At 49.1% G+C, this 14,728-nt stretch overlaps 1 protein-coding gene across 4 annotated transcripts in view; it reads left to right on the top strand.

Annotated features, from left to right (window-relative positions):
* Positions 1-480: 480 nt before the first annotated feature.
* Positions 481-14,728, top strand: part of LHFPL2 (LHFPL tetraspan subfamily member 2) — a 145,627-nt gene continuing 131,379 nt past the window's right edge. For 2 of the 4 annotated variants that reach the window (XM_037032283.1, XM_037032280.1), the window contains exons 1-2: positions 481-827; positions 12,871-12,951. The gene's annotated coding sequence lies outside the window, so the exon portion shown is untranslated. Of the gene's footprint in view, positions 890-5,286; positions 5,354-12,870; positions 12,952-14,728 lie in introns of all 4 variants that reach the window. The other 2 variants (XM_037032281.1, XM_037032282.1) reach the window with 2 other exon arrangements.

Genomic DNA, 14,728 nt, shown 5'->3' with positions numbered 1-14,728 from the left:
GGATGGGGGTCTAGGCAGCCCCACCCCACCTTCCCACTTCGGATTCCTCGGGACGAACGGGAGCACGCTCTTCCCGCCGAGGCCCGGGCCTGGGGAACTGCTCCGGGCGCTCCAGGGCCCGCTCTTCGCCGGAGTCTGGCCTCTCGCCCCGACACCGACTTCGCAGTTCCCGGCCGGGCGGGGGGCGCTCCGCACTCTTCGGAAGGTTTCTCGAAACTGTCCCCGGAGGGACCCGGTGCCGCTCGGGACTCCAGGAGGCTCGGGCGCCTGGCGGGCGCAGTGACAGGCGCCCAGGTCCCCGGGCCTCCGCCCCTCCCTCCGGGGATCCCCTTTCGCCCACACCCTCCGGGCCCCGCAGGACACTCCCCTCCGGGGGCCGGCCTCGTCCTCCCACTGCCCCCGCCCCGCTCTCGGGGAGACCCGGGCCCGACCCCTCCCCCGGACGCCTGGCCCGAGAGCGGGACTGAGGCGGCGATGGTGACTGGGCAGCGGCGCGGGGCCGGGTCCTGGGCGGGGAGGTTCGGCGGCCTCTTTCTTTCTCTGCCCCCGCCCCTTTTCCTCCTCCTCCTCCTCTGAGCCCGGCGGCGGCGGTGGCGGCGGCCCAGGTCGGCGCTTTCGCCTCGCCTGCTCCTCCTCCCCCTCCCGTGGACCCTCTCCCCACCACCTCTCCCTCGCCCCCTCCTCTCGCCGCCTCCTCCCCTCTCCTCCCTCCTCCTTCTTCCCGGAGCGGCCGGCGGGGCCGGAGAGAGTGGTGGCTGCAAGGAGGCGTAACGGAAAGCCCCGGCTTGGGGAAGGCTGCGCGCTCGGAGGCGCGGAGCCGGGGCCGGGTGAGTTGGAGCCACCGGACCCCGAGGGCGCTGCAGGAGGGAGAGCCTGCATCTCCGTCCAGGTGGTGGGGGGGGCGGGGGACCCCCGCGAGGGCGCTGGCAGCACCGTCGCGGCCGGCGAGACCCGGTAGCGCGCCGGGCGGGTGGCGAGAGAACTCCGCTCCGGCGACCACGGAGCCCGCGGGGAGGGAAGAGGACCGGGCCGGGGAGCTGCAGCGGGACGGGTGTTGGAAGCTGGAAATGGGAGGGAACCGGCTGCTTCTGCGCTCACCGCCGCGGCCGCGGGCAGCAGGAGTGGAAAAAAGTTGTGCCTGGAGCAGAGATTTCCCGGGAAGCCCGCGCGGCCGGCGGCGACCGCGGCGTGCGGGCTGCGCGCGGGTCGGGGGCGCAGCTCGGCGCGCCTGGTACCGCGCCCGGGGAGCCTGGTCTGCGGTGTGTGGGTCACGCCGGCCACAGACGTCAGCTGCCTCTCAGATCTGGGCTGCATTTTTGTGGGCAGCGCAATGGCTTGGGGTGCGGGCTGGGGAGAGGTGGGCGTTGAGAGGGGAAGACCACATCTGGAATGGGTGGGTTGAGCCCTTGGGATGGGGCGAAGGACTGGGGAAGACTCTGTGTGTGTGTTTCTGGATGCTTTTAGGCACAAAGGTTTTTCTCGCCCCCCCCCCCTTCCATTCAGCGGTCTAGTGCTTTTTGAACTCAGAAAAGCAAAAGCTCCCCCCCTCCACACCCGTACGATCCCGTTCAACTTTTATTTCGGGAGTGTCCACGTTCTATTTCGAAGCGAGTAAAGCGGCGTGAAGACGAAGTCTTACCCCCAACCCCCATCCTCGCTCCCATCCCGGGCATTTCCTGCATTTCCCGTTTTCTCTACTGTGATTGTGTGCGGGCTTGTAGGTTGCTATCAGTGACCCACATGCAAAAGTAGAACTGTTTGAAATCGCAAAGCGGCCCCTATAGACAAGTGTGTGTGCAGCCCGCGCAGAGGTATGGGCGGGAGGGGGAGGGGCAGGGGGAGCCGGTGGAGCCCGGGCCTGGGAGTTTAATCTGAGTGACCGAGTCCGAAGCGACGTTGGTCGTCCGCACGTCACTTTTACTGCACTTTACCCGCTGCCCGAGAGCTCCACCCACGCCAGGTTTAAGCCGTGATCAGACGTTAATTTCTTTGGCATTGCCCTTTCCTGATCTTTTCTGCTGGCCCTCTTTAAAAACAACTTTTCCTTTTCCAATTTAAGAGATAGAAAACAGATGCTGCTGGGGAGATTAAATGTTTTAAATATAGGGAAAAGAAATAAAACCCTGGGTTCTCATTTCTTTTTGCTGCCATACTACGATAGAATTGTTATTAATCAATGTCAGAAATCTGATTCTGATGAAATACTTGAGGGGTTTGAAGTAATATCGTGTAAAACGCCACGTTGTAATAGTATTGCCCCCTCCCCACCCCCAAGTGGTCACGCAGAGAGCAGGTAGTGTGGCTGCTTGTGGTCCCAACCGGTGCAGTGAGCGTTTTACGCCAGGAAAGAAGACTGGTGTGTGTTATTGGAGACGATGGGGGTGGGGAGGGCGATCATTTGTCTTCACAGCGGTTTGATGAGGAAGAATAATTACACTGCAAACGAACATTCCTGAGTATAATTTGAATCATGACACACGAACCAGTAATCTGTCTATGGGAAGGGACAAGGATCTTTGTGGATGAGAGTAGAGTGAGGCCTTCTCGGAAACTCTGTTACTGTTCATACATGTGATGGGCTCAGATCCGACGGCACCTGCCGGCCCACAGAGATGTGTGGGCTGATGATGAAGAGAAAGTCCTGCATATCGTGCTTGGGCAGGGCAGGAAGGAAAACCCCATAGTAGAAGATAGAAAAACAAAATATAGAAAAGTGAGTGTTTCTTTTTAAAGAACAGTGTTTATATACAGCTTCTCAGCTTTTTTTATTCTAAGAACTGACAAAGTAGGAGACCAATATTAGGGGACCCAAACTGGGGCTGTTGAGTTCCCAGAGGTGTCACTGTCTCAAGCTTGGACAAGTTGTTTAATTTCTCTTAGCCTTGGTTTCTGTGTTGTAAAATGGTAGTGATAAGGGTTCAAGTCAAAGAGTCACCTTGAAGATTAACTGTGATTACTTTTGTATAGGGCTTGGGTGGTGTCTCTGGCTAAGTGCTCAGAATGTGTTAATGAAGGTTGTTAAGTATTTCAAATGCCCAGGAAAAAACAGTGCCCTTCTGAGAGGTGGAATGCAAGGGTACCTGATTTTAGAGTGAGCAACTGCCGCTTAAGGCAGACCCTGAGTTGAGGCCTGTAGCCATCAGGGTCTAATCCACACCCAGGGTTATTCTAGAACTTGCAAACTGTATCCTTTTGGCCCATTTTTTTTTTTTTATAAAGAATGTATTTATTTTTTAGAGAGAGGGGAAGGGAGGGAGAAAGAAAGGGAGAGAAACATCAATGTGTGGTTGCATCTTGCGCACCCCCTACTGGGAATGTGGCCTGTAACCCAGGCATATGCCCTGACTAGGAATCGAACTGGTGACCCTTTGGTTTGCAGGCTGGCATTCAATCCACTGAGCTACATCATCCACGGCTTTTTGGCCGGATCTGGTCAGCCTTTTCTGGGAGTCGGGTTTCAAGGAATGTGTAGTGCAGGCTCTGTGTGAATCCAAGGACCAGAGCACAGGTGTGGTTTGCAATTCCAGGGTTCACTGTCCCCTTGCAATGGTAAATTCCGAGGTCCAGGTCCCACCAAAGTAAACATCCAGATTGTATTTGAATAAAGAAAAAACTGTTGTGGTGGATATGCTGAGTGCCTCTGTTGTAATCCTAAAAGCTATGTTTTTACTCAGTGCTTACTCCTCCTAGAAAGATACAAGTAGTAAGTAAATATCTAATCTTTAGAATTTATTTCAAAAACCAACTTGAAATTATCTCTTTAGGTTAATGATTCATTGCTCAGTTTTTACTAAGGCTGTACCTAAGAGCAGAGTAAACAAACGGCATTCTTAGCAAAATAGCTTGGTTTGAGCTGGGGGACTATGCTGTGTATTGCCTTTCTAATTTGGGAGGAATGCTTGTTTGTTTGCTCAATCATCCATCCATTCTTTTATTCTGTCCTTCAGTAAATACCCACGAAGCCTCTCCTATGGGCCTCAGTGGCTCTGTTCTGGCCTCTGATAACAAACACAGCAAGAACCAAGAGCAAGCTTCTCCCCTCACAGAACACACATTCTATCAATAGTTGGAGAAGCAGACCCTGTGAGCAAAGGACCTCTGCCGCCTTGGGGGCTCCCTTTTTAAATCAGAAGATACTGGAAAGCAGTGGGCTGGGTGTACTTCTCTTCCACAAGCCCGCCTGATTAGAGGGAAGTGACCTAGCCAGGGGTGGTGGCAGGGGGCAGTTAGTCCTCTGGGTCCTTTGTACGGGTAAGGGACAGAGGGGAGCGTATTTCTTTCAGCCTTGTAAAAGTGTGTGTCCAGTTGGAGCAGTGGCTGAGTAGAGAACAAACAGTAGTTTTACTCGGAGCTGTTCTCAGCCTTAGAAAGGCAAAGAAGGAATCAAAGGTCAGATCTTACCATGAGCTTGTAAAACCTGGATTGTGTGCAGGGAAGAGTCTGATCTGGCGCTTGAAATACTTGGCTCTTTCTTGCTGTGGGAGGCATGACTGACGGAATAAAGAACAGAAACTTGGTTCCTTGTGTACCTTAATGGTTTTGTTTCTGTTTTTCACTCATTTTTAAAATCACAGTAATACATGATGCAATAATAATGCGTGTGTTTGGAGTCTAGAAGGCTTAAAAAAGGTATCAGGTAGTGCGGGCACCGACAGTGGTGGCTGGGACTGCAGGCACAGTGGCATGGGGGTGTGCCTTAGGTTGTGGGTCTCGGGTGCTGAGCTGGGGAGTCTGGGCTTGATCTCAAAAGCTGTGTGGAAGGTGGAGAACTTGCAGCAAGTGAATGACGTGATCGCATTGTGCTTTGGAAAGAACTCAGTGGCCACGAGGTGGGCTAGGTGACAAGGTGGCCAGAGAGGGGGACAGACGGTGAGCTGGGAGGATCTGCAGGAGTCTTGAGGGCCCTTGGTGTGGGATTGAGGGAGAAGGGCAGATCTGGAGGATGCACCACACTTCTTTGGTCCTCTCCCAGGGGTGGGAGTCCAGGGTGCTGGGGTGGGTCACAGTGCTATTTACTAGGCAAGCAGCTGTGGGGAAGCTCAGCTTGGGGAGATGGCGAGGAGTAATGAGTTCAGTTGAATCCGAAACTGAACTGTGAGCCTTTCAGAGAGAGAGGCTGAGTTGGATGTACAAGCAGGGAGAGGTCTGGGGCCAGGGATGAAAGAGAAGTATTTGTATAGTAGAGACAAGTGGTTGCCTGGTCTGTCAAGATTTACTAAATATTGCTCAGAGTGAGAGTAATCTGTGTCCTTGCAACTGAATTTTTCTCTTTCATCCCTTCAACAGGCATAATCAAGCCCCTGACCTTGGCCTTACATGACCAGACTCTTCCTGGTGTTATTTTGTAGACTTGGTAAGATCTGTTTATGTTCTTTTGAACTGAGATCATTACAAGGAACGTGTGTAGAATGGTTCTGAATGTATTTAACAGTTAGGATGTAAACTGATAAAATTGATACTCACACACTTATTTTATGAACAGAATGTCTATATTCTTCCAAAATTCATGTGTTGAATAAAGTGCTAATCCCCAATGTGATGATATATATTTTTTAATCCTCACCTGAGGACATTTTTTTTTCATTGCTTTTGGGTGAGAGAGGGAGGAAGGGAGAGAAACATCTGCATGAGATAAAAATATCTGTTAGCTGCCTTCTCCTGTGCACCCCAACCTCGGATTGAACCCGCAGATTGGCTCCCCCGACCAAGGCCCCCTCCACCGCACTCCGGGTTTATGGGACAATGCTCCAACCCACTGGGCCACACTGGCCAAGAACCCAATGTGATGATATTTGAAGGCGGGGCCTTTGGGAAATAATTAGGACTAGATGAGTTCAGGAGGGTCCAGCCCCCATGATGGGATTAGTGTCCTTCCAAGAAGAGCGACCAGAGCACCGTGAGAAGGTGGCTGGCCTTCTACCAGACAGTTCTGTCCTGGAACTGAATCTGACAGCACCTCGGTCTTGGACTTCCCCTTCCAGAATAGTGACAAATCGCTGTTTTTTTGGCATCCGTTCTGTAGCATTTTGTTATAGCAGTCTGAGCTGACCCATACACAGATATATGTTGTATATAAGAAAATGTAGGACGGCCTTCACTTGCTGAGAGTGTAAGCTAGTTTTGTGTGCATCTACAAAACGCTGAACGTAGCTAAGGAGGTATGTTATCTGCTTGTTTTCTTGTTTAATTGTATTGCCACCAGCTAGGTCAAGAGAAACACCTAACTTTGACCCTGACTTGGCAGGTAAGAAGGGGGGACCTCAGTGTATTTTGATTTTTCCTTCATGAGTCTGTTCTGATTTGACTCAATACCACAGTTGAGTGGCATGACAGACACTTTTAAACATTTTAATCAAAATTAAATAAGGCTTCTGAGGGTGAACTTTTGAGGTTCCATTTAGGACAGAGCAATTAAACTAACTTTAAAAACTCTTCTCATGATTTCTAAATTAATAGATACTCAACTCCGTACCCAGTTGCAGTATTGGAATGAAGAGTGTTGAGGGTTTCGGTGGGTTCGTAGCAAACAGTGCCCAACACTGACCAAGGTGACAGTAGCAGTAAAAGCAGGTCTCCTCTTGGGTCTCTCCCTACAGAGAACAGTTCAGCAAGGGGTAACCAGGTTGCCCAGCTTTTGGCTGCATCAGGGCAGTACAGTGAGGATTTGCCACTCGGGCTGACGTGTGAAGCTGGGCTGTTAATTAACCACAGTTAGTGTGCAGCCTTTTAAAGCACTTCCTGCGTGTGGACCTAAGAGCATCCTGTTGTGGATTGAATTTCTCCCATCCTTAAAGTGCACAGCGTCGCAGGGACCCTGGGTTGCTGGGGGGCAGCTGCACACGTATCTGTGGCTCTCCGGTCCTTATCTGCAACTTCTCAACAGCCCTTTCTCCCCAACATGACTTCTCCACCTTCGAGAGGGTGGTCGGATTTCTCCTGGTCTCACTGTGAAGACTGCAGGGGGGCAGCCATCTGCAAACCAGAGCAAAGGCTCTCACCCAGAACCTCGAGAACTTGTAGCAGGTGGCCTAACTTTTGTCTTCTGTCCCCCACAAGGGACAGGGCTTTTCCTCCCTTTTATTTGAAGTTACCAGATGGCTCGTGGAGGCTATTGCTGTTAATTTGAATTTCATTCATTTGTGGGATAAGTAAAAGAGTGCAAAGTAGGTCCCAATGAATGCTCGTGGGATTGTAGGCACAGTATTTGACTGGTGGGTGATCAGACCATTGTTCCTTACTGCTCTGGGTGTGGGGAGGTCAGGGGGTATTATTGATCATTGTCAGTCTGTGTGGGGAGCAGTACTGCCTCACCCACATCTGCCTGCGTGGGGTGCCGTGAAAGGAACACTGGTAGCCACAGACACACCAGAAGAATGCAGACTAAAATTTTAACTGGTTATCCTGGACTGGTGACTGTTTTCTTATTTTTTTGTTTTTCAGATTTTCAGTAAGTAGCATGTTAAAGTCAGAACTTTTAAAATCAGAACAAAACAGTTGCTGGGTTTTTTTGTACAAAACTGTATCAGCAGTTTTGATTAAAACACTGTACATCTCTTAACATCTGTGGTGCATCCATTATGTAACAAGTCTCTGTCTTTAAAATGAAATTCGAATTTCTATTTGCATAAAGTTGCTAATACTGGAAGGCAGAGGACCAGAACCAGAGCTGGGTGCGGGGACCCAAAGCCAGAGTGGGCAGCTTCTTCCGAACAGCAGGGAAGGGCCCACTCTTTGGTGTAGGTGTGCTTTGTATATTTTCATGACAGCGTGAGTGTGATCCGAGATGGGTTTCGTCTCTACATCTGAATGTGGAAACACCTGTTTGATCGATAAGTACTGAGTTAAAGGCGAACTGTACTGACATGTTAGATTTTTTTTTTTTGGTTTAAAAAACTGTTTTCGTGTTCCGGAGAACTGGAACCAGCAGTGAGGTGGGAAACACCCCTGTAGCAGCAGCCTCTCCACAAGCCTGGAGAACTAGAGGGGCTCCTTTTCCTCCACTGAGCCTATTGCTCAGCATTTTCTTTCCACGTTGAGCTGTGTTGTCAAGGGCACCTGGAGTTCAAGCTTCCTTTCTCCTGGGGCAGGCTGCAGTTGGGCCGGGTTCCACATGTTGTTTTGCAGCTGCGGGGCACTGAGCTGGCGGTTTACAGACGGCCGTAACCGTGTAGACGGCAGCCTCATTTAATCGGCAGTACGTGGCGCCCAACACATGCTGATTCAGGACAAATTAGCCTCTTCAAAATGAAAAAAAAAATTTTTTTCTTCTGCTCATAGAGATCAAAATTTCTTTTTTTTCATTTTATTTGCTTTTTATTTTTTAATTGCAGTAGATGTAGAATATTATATTAGTTTCAGGTGTACAACATAGTGATTTGACATTTATATTACCTTACAAAGGCATAAAATTTCTGAAATTAAAAATAACAGACTGGGTAGTCTGAGACTTACAAACTTACCAGTAAGCAGTCTTCTTTTTTAAATAAATGACTACCATTTGTATATGAAATATACCCTTAAGAAAAACATGGCTCACAACTTTAAAAACAATCTAAACTCACATCCATTTTTTTAAATGCCTGTCTATTCCTAGAAGATGATTCTACATAGAGAAGTATGTCTGAGCAAATACTTACTCTGTCATTTGCTCATTCTCATAGTAGTCCTTTAGGCTTCTTCTGCAGTGGAAACTTGTAATTTACTGACCTAATGACTGATTCTGCATGGATTCAGGCTGGAATATGTAGCCCAGCGTGCTGGCCTGCACAGGTGACTGTAGGTCACTGGTAAATGGGTGTGCTTCAAGTGTCTTGTCTGTTTATGTGTTTTTTCTACCATGTGCTTAGGTCTGTAGTTCTCTTCCTGTTTAGCAAAGAAAGGGCAGCATCAAAGGGAGCTAAGTGGATGTGTGGGATGTTTAACTCTAATCCACCTGCGAAAAGAACTGCAGCCTGGAAGAGGCCACATTGAACGGTAACACAAGTGGTGGTGGTGATGACAAGGGCCGACAGGCTGGGCATATTCCTGTGTGGAGAGTGGGCGGCAGACTTTACCATGGTCTGATCAGGTATGTTCCCAGGGGCCACAGCTCCCTGTGGTCTGGAAACTAGATTCGTGGATGATGAGAGTATGTTAGGTTTTGTTGTTTTTTTTGTTAGCCGTTACACAGTCAGTGTAACTTGCATGTTCTTTTTAAAAGGTTAAACATTTTTAAACAAGAATTGCCATTAGGTTAGATTTCTTCTAGCTTATTACATATTTGATTTTTAAAATCTTGACCATGGACTTTCCATTTCTTCTTGTACAGTTTCAGTTTTCTCCTCCTGGTATGTTGCTCAGCCTGTCCAGATAATGTTGAATTTTGACCCAGTCATCTGTCATGTCAGCCAACCCCTTGTCTGTGTGCTCTTCCTTGGTACTTTCTGCTCATCAGTCATTCAAGTTCTTTTAGTCCTTTACTGGTGCTTCTCTGTTCAGCTTCCCGTTGTCATTCTCTGAGTTCTCTTAGTAACCAGAGGTGTACGAGCCTTTGTAGGCAACCACAGGCTAGAGGGTTGGAGTCTGTGCCAGGATTCAGGGGAAGCTAATCATTCCCATGGCCTTGACCTCATTAACATTGTACTGGAACAAGAGAACCAGCATTCCATGGTATTGTTTGATTTTGGATTGCCACTACTGGTTTATGGTCCTGGGTCCATACACCAGCCTTCTAAGATGTAAGAGCCAGATGAGAATGTAAGAGATGGTTAGTACTTACAGCCTCCTTTTAACTGCCTAAGAGTTGGGCCTTGGATGGTCAGCTGGTCACTGGGCTGTGCTGTTGGTGATTTTGCCCCAAGACAAACCAAAACTGACAAGACGTGAGTACAGAGTGGGAGGGAGGAAGGTCTCTCTGAGTCTGGAGCATAAGTGGGTGCACTGGTGACCTGGGTGTCCTGCAGGTGGGGGTAAAGTCCCACACTGGCACTCTGCATGCTTTTAAGCAGGGCTCCTTAAACTTGAATGTGCAAAAGGATGACCTGGACTCTTTTCAAAGTGCAGGCTGACTCAGCAAGCCTAGGTGAAGCCCGGGGTTCTGAATTTCTGACAAGCTCCCCCTGATGTCCATGTTGCAGGTCCCATGGACCTCAACTTGCTACTCAGCAAGGCTTCACTTAAAGCTGCGCTGTGAATTGGCTGAAAGGCTGAAAACAGGACGGCGCCTGTGGGGTCTGACATGGAGTTGATTGCCTGCTCCTTAGGGCAGGTCTCTGTTGGGATGAGGTGTGAGGTTCTGAGTCCTACCCCTTCCACTGGGGCCTGTACCAGCCGTCAGGAGTAGCTTTGCAGGGAGGGAGGTGATGGAAGGCAGGATGTAGTTAAAGGGAGAGCTTTTGTTATTACTAAGTTTTAGTTACAATAATTTCCTCATTACATGTTGATTATATTCCATAATTTAAATAGATAAAGAAGGCTCTAACTTCCTCCAATTAAGCCTATGTTTTCCCATACACCCTAGCACTTTGAAATTATGTAATTAGAAAATTTTAAAAAGTTATCTGTTGCTTCATTTAAAGCATTATTTCTCAAACTTGCCTGAGGCTCTGCTGGGGTGCTGGCTAGACTATATATTCTCAGACCCCACCCCTGCAGTCCTGACTTTATAAGGCCTGGAATGGCTCGTAGGAGTCTGTATTTTTTAAACAAAGTGTCTAGATCGTTCTTACCAGGCAGGTTTTAGAAACACTCGGTTAGAGAAACTTGGACTTAGAAACACAGCTACCTGAGCAGGGTCTGAGGGGCACCCTTCCCTGTTCTTCTCTTGGCGCCTTGGGTACTTGGTGGTGAAGCCTGGCTACTGTCTCATTGGCTCCACTTCCGTTTTTCCCTGGACACATGCTTTTGTTGTCACACAGAGCCTGTTATCTTGCTTGGATGGGACCAAATCAGAGAGTCCTCCATCAGCAGCGTAAGAGGTCAGTTTTCTGAAGCTGTTGTTTTTAGGAAGGTTTTACAGACACGGATTGTGGAGTGCTTTGGGGCATTCTTGAAAAAACTGGGCTATAAGCTCTGGCTGGGTCTCTGCAGAGGTCTTAGGAATGTCTCTGGCCAACTTTTCCCCCTTTCTCCCCAACTTTGTTTCAGACACTGGGGATAACACATGTCCTTCTCTAAGTAAATGCTGACCAGAAATTGATGAAGGGCCCCTCCCCCTCCACAGACAGTTTGGTTCTGATCCACACAGATTGAGGGGGCCGACTTTGCACATCACTGTATCAACATTGACCTTCATGTCTGCAGATGCAGGGTCCATCCCAGCCCCACCGTAGGGCAGAGTCAGTGTGTGAAGCAGATGAGGTGGGAAACGGTCAGTGCGATGGGATTGGAGGCTTGTAGGAAGGGTTTCTTACCCAAAAGGTGGAACTCGCTGGCTGTTGTGCCGAAAATTCTACCGTGAGAGGACTTGGGGTGAAATGTTTTTCTTTCAGCCTCTTATTCAGCATGTAAGCATCCTTAGTATAGGTAATATATTAGTTAGTAATACCTTAGTAGGAATAGTGTCATAAAATGCTTCTCGAGATCAGCTCACTGAGGGTGTGACTTGGATGGGGTGTATGGTGCAAGGAGGGCAGGGTACTGGGTACCGGGTCACCAAGGGCCACTGGCGGGAGGCCCCAGGTGTCTAGGGCAGCTCAGGAAAAGCCCAGGATACCAGCTGGGGTGGGGGTGGGGGGCACTAGGCAGAACTGATTCTCATTCACTTACTCTGCGTGTGATAAAGACTTTAATGTTCTTGATGATGTGTCTGGCATATTTGTATCTAATATGGTCATTTCACATAAACTTGCAGTTGAAATGAAAAAGATTTTTATATGAAAATTAAGGCTAAACACCAAAATTGTACTTGGGATTATTTTGTTCTTTTTTAAGTCTATTTAAATTTTTTTTAAGATTTTTTTTTTTATTTTTTGGGAGAGGAGAAGGGAGGGAAAAAGAGGGAGGGGAACATCAATGTGAGAGGGAACACTGATTGGTCGTCTCTCGAACATGCTCCGACCAGAGACTAAACCTGCAACCCAGGCATGTGCCCAGATCAGGAATCGAACCAGCAACCCTTCACTTTGCCAGATGACACCCAACACACCTAACCAACTGAGCCACTCTGGTCAGGGCTGGATCTATTAAATCTGGAGAGAGAAACTTGGGAAATGATCCTGTTTCTGTACTTGCTTAATAGGCGAACTTGGCCAGCAGCAGAAACCTGCCTTCCTCCGCAGAGTCTTTTCCCAAGTCATTTTTGAAGAAAAAGACTTGACTCCTCTGAAACCCCGTGGCCCTCAGGAAGTGTACTTAGTGCTTGCTTGCTCTCTCATCCATAAAAAATGCTTAGATTTTCCAGGAGTTCTCAGCCTCCTTTGACATCTCTGGGATCAGCTTGTGCCTCTGCAAAGGCTCCTTGCCCCCTTGTGCTTTCCCCGTTTTAGCTCCTGCCAGCTGTGTCACGGTCACGACTGACACCCACGCACTTCTGTGTCTCTGTGGACAGGCAGCTCCCTGAGCACAGGGCCCTTGTCACACCCATGCCACTGTCGGCTTGGCATGGTTTCTGTCACGTAGAAGGCTTTGGTAATCATTCTGTGAGGTGGCTACTGCGGGGGAGGAAACCGAGGCACAGGTAGGTTAAAGACTGGCTTAGTCACCCTGCCGCTAAGTTAGAACACGGGGATTCTCACCGGGGTCTGACTCAACCCCTTGGCCACGTAACCCTGGCCAGGTTTTCTGCTCTGAGACTGGGGAGCCTGAGGCGTGTGGTCTGCAGGTTTCTACTGGGACTGTTAATAGACTGGCTGCTCCAAGCTAACAAAATGGCTCTATCCTGTTGTTTTTCAGGTAAACTGGGAAGCAGTCTCTTGAGTTCACAGCTGACCCGTGGCTTTGCCTCTCATCAAGGTGCTCCCTCTCATCATACAGGTAAGGGGCTGGTTCTGGGACCTCCTCACGCTCGGGCTGGCTGTGGGCGAGCTCTGGCCACGACGGTGCATTCTGACAGCCGTCCAACCTTCTCATTCACGTGAAGGAAAACCCTTAGACGTGGGGCAGCAGCCCTTCTCGAAAGGTGTGAATGGTCCCCCGCCCCTGTGGCAAGTGATTGGGTGAAGGTGTTTACCTGGCTGGCTTTCTCCTGGGCCTTGCCGGCCTTCTTATTGCCTCATGCTCTTCCTTTTTGCCGGGCACCCTTCCGCCTCCTTTTGAGTTGGTACTTTAGAATCCGTTTTCCTCATTTAAGGCTGTGCCCAAATTTCACCTGTTATTGGTCAGCCTGTTTCTCTGCTCACGCCACAAGTCTGCCCTTGCTGTGCCGCAAGCTTGACGTGCAGGTGCTCATCTTTTACTCTAGTCTGGGGGGGGGTTTGTTTGTTCATTTGTTTTGCTACCATCTCCCACCTACCATGGTTGCTGGCATGGGGCAGACTTTCAGTAAATGATGGAATGTTAGTGTAAGGGGAAAAATGCCCTAGTAAATTGCACTATGGCACAAAAAAAATCATAGTGTATTCCTAAACCAAGGAAGTGATTTGTGGAATGCCTTTTTGGATTAATTACATGGATGTTTGCTCACATTACCATGCATAATTGAGAATTTATCATAATATACAGGGGTGGGCAAAAGTAGGTATACAGTTGTGAGCATGCAAAATACAGTTAATAAAGCTATTGCGATCATTGCGACCTGCGTGTCTTTTTCCATACAAACAACTGCATGCCTGCTTTTGCCCACCCTGCAGTATGTCAGCAGGAGTTTAGATTCTCACTCCTATTGCAAAGGAGAAATCAGCAGTCATTGTGTCATTGTCTTCCTTTGAGTAGTGTGTGGTGCTAGGTCATGGAGCAGTGATGTGGGCAAGGACAGCCTGCAGCCCTGGGGGAGTGAGACCCTGGGCGCCTGGTGGGCCCTAGGGTTGAACATGGACCTACAGGTATGGGCAGTAGGGCGCAAGCAATGGGCTTTCTCAGTTAGCCACCCAGTGGAAGTGGCTTGAGGATGGGTTTTAAAACACGGTTTAGGTTTAAGTAATTTTAACAAAAACCTTTTAAATCAGCGTATTTCGGTTTTCCCCATACTTCTTAGTACATTGGGTTCTTTGAGAGGTGAGCTGATTGGCTTGACCCCATTTTGCTTCATCCTGGGCGTGGGAGTAGCAACCCCCAGGGTGGAGTTTCATCTGAGTGTTGGGCCTGGTCCTTTCAGAAACTGGTGGGTGACTGGGTTCATGGAAGCTGGGGGCGGGGGTGTACTTAAATCGAACCAAACACGATGCTCGCCTAGGAAAGCATGGTCGAGTTTTCGCCTCTGCTTCCTTATCCTGATTTTACGTGGACACTGCTCATTATTCAGCCATTCCCATTGCTTTGTTTGGGCGTGTGCTGCACTAACACAAAGAGAAAGAACTTATTTTTGGTTTCTGCATGTGCTTTCCCCAACCTGGTGAGGTACCAGCCCACAGGTCCCTTGGAGAAGCCGCAGCGTAGCCATGGCTGCTCCGCCCTGGTGCCGAGCCTGTTGTGCAGCTGCGTGGAGGCGAGTCTGTGAAAGACGGGGCAGTCCAAGAAATTTGACTCTCAGCTGACCCTGTTCGTGTTCTTCCCCAGGAATTTCCACTCTCCATGGAACCAGTTCGTCTGTCATACTTGAAAAATGAACTAAGAAAATAAATTGCAGTTTAAAAGCCCAGATGTTAAAATATAA

This window comes from Sturnira hondurensis, unplaced genomic scaffold (assembly GCF_014824575.4).
Source record: "Sturnira hondurensis isolate 20B ecotype Veracruz unplaced genomic scaffold, ASM1482457v3 Scaffold0021354, whole genome shotgun sequence".
NCBI classification, from domain to species: Eukaryota; Metazoa; Chordata; class Mammalia; order Chiroptera; family Phyllostomidae; genus Sturnira; species Sturnira hondurensis.
This window is presented reverse-complemented; position numbering and strand designations above follow the sequence as displayed.